Below are 10319 nucleotides of genomic sequence, written 5' to 3' on the forward strand. Positions count from 1 at the left end.
TATGTTAGAAAATGTATTTATCAAGTGCAGATCCAGGAAATTCAGTCCTCACAAACAAGCAACCCAATCACTGACGTATTGAACAGAAAATCTGGAATAGAGCCAACACATAGCAAATACAGATCTGTGAAAGTTTTTTATACTGTTGGTAACGCAATGAAAACTAGTGGAAAACATGATTTACATTGTCAAAAATATGACATGCACATATTTTTATTCCAGCAGGTATGATATTTCTGTCATTCACGAGTGACTACCATGACATTTTTCCAGACCACAGAAATACTTCTCAAAATTTCAAGACCCTGCTTCTAGTTAGGAGCAAATAAGTCATGTAGCTAAGTCCCTGGATAATAATCCTAATTTAAACCTTTCTCAAACTGTTAATTCCTTTTACAGTCTAAAGACAAGTTCATATCAGATTTGCTCCTACACTAAGGCTATTCTTCACTTCAGTAGCCCATCAGCCACTGGTGCTTCCTACTTCCACATATTTACAGTGAAACTTCTCATCTCTTAAATTTTCATCTGGTGATAGGAATTCAGTGAACCTTTTTTTTGAGTGAAATAAATTATACCAGTCATTGAAACTTATTTTTACATTTTTTGTGTTCATGTTATTTTGTGAGACAGATTTGCTTTTGTAAATCCTGGTGTTCAGTCTTGCAAGGTTTCATCACCAGTGTGTTGGGTTTTTTTCCTCCTCAGTTCTCCAGATTCCTCCTTCAATTTGCTGCTGTATTTATGTGTCATTAAACCATTTTATGGCAAAATAAGACTTTATGTAGTTTGCAACACAAAGCACTGATAATGTGTGCTGGGTGACCTTTGCTCCAAAACACTTCTCTTTTATGATACCAAAGATGATGACATCAAGTTAATTACATTATTACCTTTACCTTCGTAAGTTTTGATAATTTTTCTGTATAAATTCATAGCAAAGACAACCATCAAAGCTTTTAAATACTATTTCTATCTGTGGATTTAAATGAGCATGCATCTAGATCCTTGTTTTGATGCTTAAAAGATAAACAGAAAAATTAAACATCTTCATGGATACCACATAATAGCATACTGTAGCTGCTTCGAGATTCAGCTATGAAACAATACTCTCTACAGGTATTTTCAAATCATCATGGTACTTGCACAGTGTTTATCTTCCTTGTATTCATTAGCTGAAAAAGACTATGAAGGAAGGACAACCATCATACAGGATAAACTTATCTTCTTCACACAGAGTACTTATTACCCAGTAATTGCGTTCAGTTACAAACCTGAATACACCACCTAAGCTCGCTTTAGCTATATAAACTCTTTTGGATGTAACTGCTAGATTCCCCAAATGATAATCCAAAATGTATTTTATCTAGAAATCATATGGACTTGATCTTGTATCATTGATATCCTGTTAAGTTTTTGCACTAAGAAAAGTTAGTGAAAACACAGTGAAAAAGAACTTTTATTCTTGTACAAGAGAGAAAATAAAGCTTTACAAAAGGCAGGTTTAGCAGGATGTTTAAAAGGAAATTGAAAACAGTTCTCCAGAAGGGTGTCTGTTTCCTTAAGCATTCAAATTTAAAGGCATAAAAATGTTTTAAAAAACCCCAAAACTCCAATATATAAAAAAAAGATTTTTTCAGAACTACTCACTCTGGCCTCACTTACAGAGCAAGACCTCAAAGGTACAAGAAAAACAAGAATGGCAATGACAACATTGCAAGTTACTTTCCAAAGTTAGATTTCTCTTATATTACAGATTTGCTGCAGTGATTCCAAGTCAATAAATAACACTTTCAGAAAAGGAGAAAGTACTACAGTACTTCTGGATTAAATTTTCAGAAGCTCTCTGGCTCAAGATTCCACCTTCACCGAATGAATGCTAGCTGAAAAAGAAAAGCACATATCCTTGAAATGAAAATGTGAATGAAAGAATTGCCACAATAGACAGAAGTCTTGCTTTAAAATGTTCTGCCTGCATAAAATCCAGACATTTATGAAATTCTTACAGATTGCAGTCATGGCATTACCACCAGCACATGTGCTCACTTCACATTTTCTGGGATAATGCAATTTTTAAAATGAGTAAAAAAAAAATAATCTTTTTGCTTGAAAAGAATATTTTTCCAGGAATAACTTGTCATTTTTTGTAAAGCGGAAAGAAGTAAATAAAAATTAGTTTGTTTGGGGTTGTTGTTGTGGTGGGTGTTTCTGTTTGTTTGTTTGGGTTTTTTTGTTTGTTTGTTTTCCTCCAATCTGAAATTGCAAAAATGGTTCTTTCAAGTTCACAAGTACATTTATTATCTCTCAAATGCTACATTACAACAAACTTAAGACCCAGAATTTGGTCCAAGTTCTTAAGTTAAGAATTCTTATTTGATTTAGCATACATATGAGAACTGAAGCTTTTAACACAATATCTAAAACTGATTATGCAGATCCTCCTTGCGTAATGGACCATTTATTGGAAGGCGCTCAGCTACTCTGCTTTCTCACACAGCAGAATAACCACAATTGTGTACAGCATTATGTTACATGACTAATGTTAAATTAGTTTTATGCAAAGCCACTCTCAACTTCCATTAACATATGAAGGAGATTATAAAAAACCTCAATTATGCATAAAGTGGTTAAGGTCTCCCAAACAGTCTTTGTTATAACAGCAAACATTTACAAAGAAACTACATTTGGAAATTATAAACTTGGAGACAATAAGCAACATTTCTTTTCCGAATTAATGGAAGAATGATAATTTTCACAAGAAGTGAATTTGCTTTGCATTAGAGTTCCATATAAAATCAGGATAATATATTTTAACATATTAAGTGACGTGCTTTGAGAAGTACACGTTAAATGAAAAGCAGAAGCATTTTTCCATGCATAAAATGCAAACTTCCCGCAAAATAAAATGGACATGGAGACAAGATATTTGGCTTGACACCTACATTCTGTTGTGAGAAGCCCCATTACAAAACCACAGCTGTGATATTTCTCTAGGTTACATATATTCATGTTGCATTCAAAATCCAAGATAGTTTCAAGCTTGTGTGTAAACTGTAGTGTCATCAGAGTTCTTTTTCACTATTGTTTTGTAAATTGAAAACCAAAGGGGGAGAAAAAAAAAAAGCAACAAAACACAGGTACTCTACTGGTCCTATGTCCAGCACTACATTATAGGAGAAAGTTTCAGTCAAATCTCCCAAAACTCAGGGTTGTGAATAAAGGCAATGGGCTGAAAACACCCTGTTTAAGACTGAAACATTAATAAATCCGAGGCTCTTCCCAAAAACTGTCTGAAAAAAAGCTGAGCATCAGAAATCTCTAGGCATGAGTCAACCTTACAGTAAATTACCACCTTTAACAAAGTCACACAGAGAAGGCCGGTGCTACGCTGCAACCAAAGACAAACAGCCAATCAGACAAAGAAGTTCTGAAATATCTCTGCTTCATTGAGCGCTTTAATTCTGGGGAAGTGTATCTACAAACAATGGCAATCAGATTATTTCAAAGAGCTTAGACACAAGGAACATGCATTTCTTCTTGCATATAGAAATTTCTATGCATTTCTACAGGTAAGAATTTTCTGGTCTCATAGCAATAAGCAGCAGTATCTGAAATAACAAATCTAATGATCATAAAATCATAGAATGGTTTGGTTGGAAGGGACCTTAAAGATCATGCAGTTCCAACCCCCCTCCCATGGGCAGGGACACCTTCCACTGGACCACATCGCTCAAAGCCCCATCCAGCCTGGCCTTGAACACTTCCAGGGAGGGGGCATCCACAACTTCTCTGCCGAGGGGGGGCCCATCCACAACTTCTCTGGGTAACCTGTTCCACTGCCTCACCACCCTCACAGGGAAGAATTTCTTCCTAATATCTAATCTAAATCTCCCCTCTTTCAGTTTAAAACAGTTACCCCTCGTGCTATCACTACACTCCCTAATAAAGAGCCCCTCCCCATCTTTCTTGTAGGCCCCCTTTAAGTACTGGAAGGCTGCTCTAAGGTCTCTCCAGAGCCTCCTCTTCTCTAGACTAAATAACCCCAACTCTCTCAGCCTGTCCTCATAGAAGAGATGCTCCAGCCCCCGATCATTTACACAGCCCTCCTTTGGACCTGCTCGAGCAGGTCCATGTCCCTCCTATGCTGGGGGCCCCAGATCTGAAGGCCCCAGATCTGAAGGCAGTACTGCAGGTAGGGTCTCAGGAGAGAGAGGGGGAGAATCACCTCCCTCGACCTGCTGGTCATGCTTCTTTTAACCTTCATGGCCCAATTTCTTCATCTATTTCTTACCCAGGAGGTGCATCCTGATCTCTGCATCCAAATAGTTATTATTACACAAGGGGTTTATGACTTCCCACTTAAGGATATCATTTCCCCTGAAACCAGCCACTTCTTTAAATTACCCATATTATCCTTTCCTTCAGAGATAAACACAGAATTTCTTGCCTCCAGCAGTTGTAACTTTGTATCTATATAATGCAAGCAAGCGAGCAATTCATTAACTTTGTAAACAAATATATGATTGTCCAGGTTTTGGCTGGGATAGAGTTAATTTTCTTCCTAGTAGCTGCTATAGTGTTATGTTTTGGATTTAGTATGAGAATAATATTGATAACACACTGATGTTTTCAGTTGTTGCTAAGTAGTATCTATAGTAAGTCAAAGATTTTTCAGTTTATCATGCCCAGCCAGCGAGAAGGCTGGAGGGGCAAAAGGTGGGAGGGGACACAGCCAGGACAGCTGACCCAAACTGGCCAAAGGGATATTCCATACCATATGATGTCATGCCCAGTATATAAACTGAGGGGAGTTGGCTGGGAGGAGCAGATTACTGCTCGGGAACTCACTGGGCATCGGTCAGCGAGCGGTGAGCAATTGCATTGTGCATCACTTGTTTTGTATATTCTAATTCTTTTATTATTATTATGGTCATTTTACTATTATTATTATTATTTTCTTCCTTTCTGTCCTATTAAACTGTCTTTATCTCAACCCATGAGTTTTACTTTTTTTTTTTTTTTTTTTTTTTTTTTTTTTTTTTTTTGATTCTGTGACCCATCCCACCAGTTGCGGGGGTGAGCAAGCAGCTGCATGGCTCTTAGTTGCCAGCTAGGGTTAAACCACACCAGTTTATTATATATACCTCAAATTTTAAATTACTTGAACTTCTACGTGAGTCTCCCTCATGAGAGAAGAACTCAACATTAAGTAAATTTAGGAGGAGGAGTTAGGTCATATTGCACACCATGTCAGCAAACGTTGCAGCGAACGAAAGGACGTTAGCCTGTCTCAACTATCTGCATTCACTCCTTAAATAAAAGGGCATTCAACTGAATCCTTATGATACACCAGCCTAACTAAAGCCTGGCAAGACCATTACATCGAACACAGTCAGTTTTCAACGATCTGTTTTGTTGATTAACTATTTGTTTCTCCTTGTTATACAGTGGTACTGCTAATGGCCATGTCCTTTTATGATCAAAAATATTTTTCCATTAATAATCAAAAATTTACTGGGGTCCACAGAGCTGACTAAAACAACAATATGGCTTTTCTTGGTTTTGTTTATAAAAGACACATATTCCTCACATTGTTAGCAATGTTATTATCATCGTACCAGTATCTACAGAGCTCTGCCCGGAAGACAATCTAAACTTACTGATTGGTTGTTCTTACCAATCATTAGATAACATGACATTACACAGGAGGAGCTGGAATAGAAACAAAATGCCTCAGGTAAATTACTTATTCCATTAAGGGTGCTATTTGAGAAAGAATTCTTGAAGGCGTATGGCTGAGCCTCTGCATTGGCACTTGGGGGAATCTCCATGTCTGACAGAACTGCTGGCAATAGTTACTAGGATACACCAAGATGAACCTCTGGTTTTTTGAGGGCAACTCACTGGATTTTGTATTTATCAGTTTTTAGGAAGGAGGATAATTTTTGGAATCAGTCACAGTTACAAAAGACACAAAACATTTACTAGAGCAATAACTTATACCAAGCTTTTGATAGAAAAATTAGACATCTCAACAATTTCAGATTCAGTTCTCTCTCTCTCAAAAACAAATAGATAACCCTCCCTTTAAAGATCTTTTCACTGCAAATTAAAAGATTTAGGCCTGGGAGGAAGGAAAGAAATTGAAAGTTTCTTTTGCCTTTTTATAGCTAGGTGCTGGAATTTTCACAGTGAATCCACTGCTGATCCATTAAAATACATCCTTTCGAAGTTCATTTACTCTCCAGAGGGACAGCCTCAGCAGTAAATCAGAACTGCTCCACAATTTGTTCAGACCTTATAATTTAGTATTAATGAATTATTAATACAGTAATAAACAAATTACATGCACACAATATTACCAAGCACTGTCCACAGCAAAGAAGCTGCATGCATCCGTGTACAGAGGATTTTTCATTACTTTGGCTCTTACAAGCATGGAATCAAAAAGTCATCTGTTGAGCCATGTACATCAGAACACTCCATGTAAATTACTCAAAGTTTGTACATGATACTCAGACATTGCAGAAACATCTCCAAGTGATTTATTCCAAGTCATGCAGGTGTAACACTTGCTATAAATTTTTTAGACTTCAGACTGTTACATGGTTTACTTTTGTTATCATCATTCTGATAACTTTACTATAAAATTGTTTTAAAAATAAAATTATCTTGAATGCCTCACCTCTAGCAGATTAAAGTCAATGTATTGGGATCCCTCTGACTGACTGTACCAACATCGTCTTTACATCAATGAAACTTTCACTAATGCAGAAAGTATTATCGTGAATTACGATCGATTTCATGGAAGCTAGAAGAAAACTTTGGATTTGGTTTTTCCATGCAGGGAACACGTATGCCATATCTGAAGCAGATTAGTTTATTTCAACTGCAGCTATAGAAAAAAAAAATCAATTTCTGATAAAATATTGTATTTATAATCAGTTACGTCAAATAAGATTACAGAAATCAGAGAAAAAAATAGTTTGAGTGGCACTTTTGGAAGTCGAATAGCCCATACTCCAGCTCAAAATGAGGCTAAGGTTACCTACCTTATATTGCCTACACCAAGAACCCAGTAGGTTCAAGGGGTCTGTTCCAGGTTGCTTCCCCATGTCCCTCCACTGAGTCTCTCCAGGATCTCCCAAAGTGCCTTAGTAAATCCTCCACCCACCATATTCCAACCTGCTCCTCATGCAAGCCCTGGCTTCTTTTACCAGCTCTCTGTCAGCCCTCAGCACCATCTGCCCCTTCAGCCTCCTGGCTTGTTTTACCAGGTGGAGCTCTGGAATATTTGCTGAAGGTTTTTGCTAGTCTGTTATGAAATACTCCTTTCTGTTTTTCTGCTCAGTATTGGGCCATCACTAACACAAGTCACCACTGCAAAGCAACAGCAATAAACAATGTCAAACCAGCATAGCTCCCAAAAAACTGCAGCTGAATGCTTCCCTCCTAAAAAAAAAAAAAAAAATTCGGAACTGAAAGAGAATGAGCTCTTTAAGCTACCACAAATCAAGACTGAAAACACAGAAGACTTTTTTATATTAGGAAAGTCCTCTTGAACAATAATAATAATTTTTAAAAAAACCAAACAGAGAAAATGTAACAAATTCTAAAGCAACCTTTAAGTTTATTTGTTATTATGGATAACATTCCTATGACATAGGAAATGTGATGGGATTTTTATTAGGTGTTTCTAATGACTATTTGAAAAATCAGTAATTTTGTTGCGCTTTGGTTTTCCATGTAGTAAATGAGGAGTTCTGCAAAATCATCAGAGCGCGTAACTGAGCAGACATATCATCTGAAAGATTTTAGAATGCAAGTGTGCTTTGTCAGTGCTTTGTCACAAGCTTTACAGTCTGCAAACAGCAATTGCATCAGGTTTCCTCCCTCAAATGTTGGAAAAGAATAAGGTTTTTTTCTTTTTGCAAATAAGAAAACACAGGAGAGAAGGAGGGGGAGAAAAAAGCAAATACCTCACCCCCAAGTAAATATACAGAAGGTGAAATCTGGCTACAGAATGTAAAAGACACAAAGCAAGGAGTACAGCCAGACCTCTTTCAGTTCTTCATTCTGACCAGACAGGCTCCCTTATACCTCATTTAATGGGCTCATTAGTGTAATTGGAGTCTACTTTTTGTGCCTGTCTAATTTCCTAGTGAGGCTCAGCTGCTGTTCTGCAAATGGATACAGGTTCGGGGTGACTGGTAAAACCTGGCTCGGGTTATAGCGATATGGAGGCAAAATTCCTAAATCCATTCTATGTCTTTGTGCAAACATCCTGAAAATGGCAAATTGCATCAGCATACATCATCACAGAGATGTATAGCAGGATGTTCTTTGAAAAGGTTCACCTGCCAGGTTCAAAAAGGATTTAGCACCTCTACTATGTTACTGAATTTTTACATGCATCAGAAAAAAACCTGTTTATTCATGACATCTATTAAAAAGCCACAGATGCAGAGTAAGTCTGTAAAATTGAGATGAGAGTTCAATACCAATTATTCCTTTCAGTTCAACAGCCTAAAAGGCAGTGCTGTGTTGCTACAAGAGATTTTGAGGCTGTCAACCACATTGGCAAGGTTCACTATCTGCTTCCCAATGACCATGACAGCATGAGAAGGAAAGAGAAAATACGCTAGAATACTTGACATCATGATGGGAAGTCACAGGAGATAAAGACCGGTGCAGACACGGAAGAGAAAATTAATTCTCATGATAAAGCCTTGCTAACCTACTTTCAGCTAAAAGTTCTGTCCACAGCAACGAGCCACTCTGGAGTGACACTGATGCCACTGTTTATACTGCATCCAATCTAACTTTATTTAGAAAGCTTTACTTTCTAAATATTTGAATCTGTACTAAAAAAAAAAAAAAACAAAAACAAAAACAAAATGAACAAATGCAGTTTTTAATGCCATTTTTTAATAAACCAGCAGCAAGAAAATTACTAGCATACTCTGAGAGTTTCATATTCAGTTCTTCAGAGGAGTGTGCTAAGAATAGCTGTGTCCCCTAAGTAAAGCCAGAACACAGGAGCTGGACAGATCTCTATCAAAGATGCCGGTTTTCCTGAGGTCCTGTCTGGAGGTAACTAAGTTATGGGAACAGAACAGCAATTGTTACCAAAACCTGCATAATCTTGACAACATAGGGTCTGAGAAAGGACTGGAATGAAAGAAAAGCTCCCTTACTTGGCAATCTCAGTTACCCTTTTCCTTTCCCCTCACCCACTAAGGTAGTATAAAGTCTGTTTATATAAACTGCACCCCTAAATAAACACGCATGAGTAGATGTATTTATGAAATAAGGAAATACAAGTATTATTCATTTCCTAAGCTCGTAAAGAAGTTCATATGAAAACTGCCAAACAGTAAGAATACTAGACAAACACAGAAGTACTTGCTAACCTGTTAATAAAAAGATCTTGTTTCGGCTGCAGTTAAAATATTTTAATTCACATTTAAGCCTTAACATGATCTAGGCTTTGAAGTTTCTGGGATTTTTGTAATATCTGAAAAGAACATTATCTGACATTTAGTGCTGGGTGATCTATTTACATAGTTCATTCCAAGATAAAAATGATAGCTAGCTTTTTCTCCAGAAACTGGAGAAAAATTCCAACCTGGCCTCAGTTATAATTTGGTAATTAATCAATTATATAATTTTTGAAACACAAAATGAAAGTGCTTCCATAGTTGAATAAGAAAACAGATAGTCACAGGTGTACAGGAACATGAATTGACAGACAAGAGGCAGGAATTTGCAACAGACCAAGCCTGGAAACTAATTACCAAGCCAAGTTACTTTTTTAAAACCCTAAAATATAAGACAAAATGGAATACATGGAATAACTATTTTGTACAATATACTATTTAGTTTGAATTTAAATCAGTATTTTGAATCAAAACCTATTGAACATGACCTTTGACTTTACTAAAATTTTATACCAAGCTGGAACTGTAGATTAAACTCGGATTTAGATTATTTTATCCACTTTCTACAGTATTTTACTATTATTGATGATATACATATTAAAAAAGTAAATCACAGTTACATTCAACTCCAGCTTTACTGTCAAAAAGTAATATGATCTACAAACAAAAATATAGTAAATATAAGGGAATGAATCCTGTCATCTGCATATTCTGTCCTGACGAATTCAATTAATACAGCACAGTAACATTAAAGATTCGCTTACATTTGTGTACATTTCTGTGAGTTTACAAAAACCACTAATTTTTTAAATATATGACCACTAATGTAAGATTGTGCCTTCTCTTTGACACTGTAGCTATGGAATATCCACAGGAATG

This window comes from Cariama cristata, unplaced genomic scaffold (genome assembly GCF_000690535.1).
Source record: "Cariama cristata isolate BGI_N322 unplaced genomic scaffold, ASM69053v1 scaffold14481, whole genome shotgun sequence".
NCBI classification, from domain to species: Eukaryota; Metazoa; Chordata; class Aves; order Cariamiformes; family Cariamidae; genus Cariama; species Cariama cristata.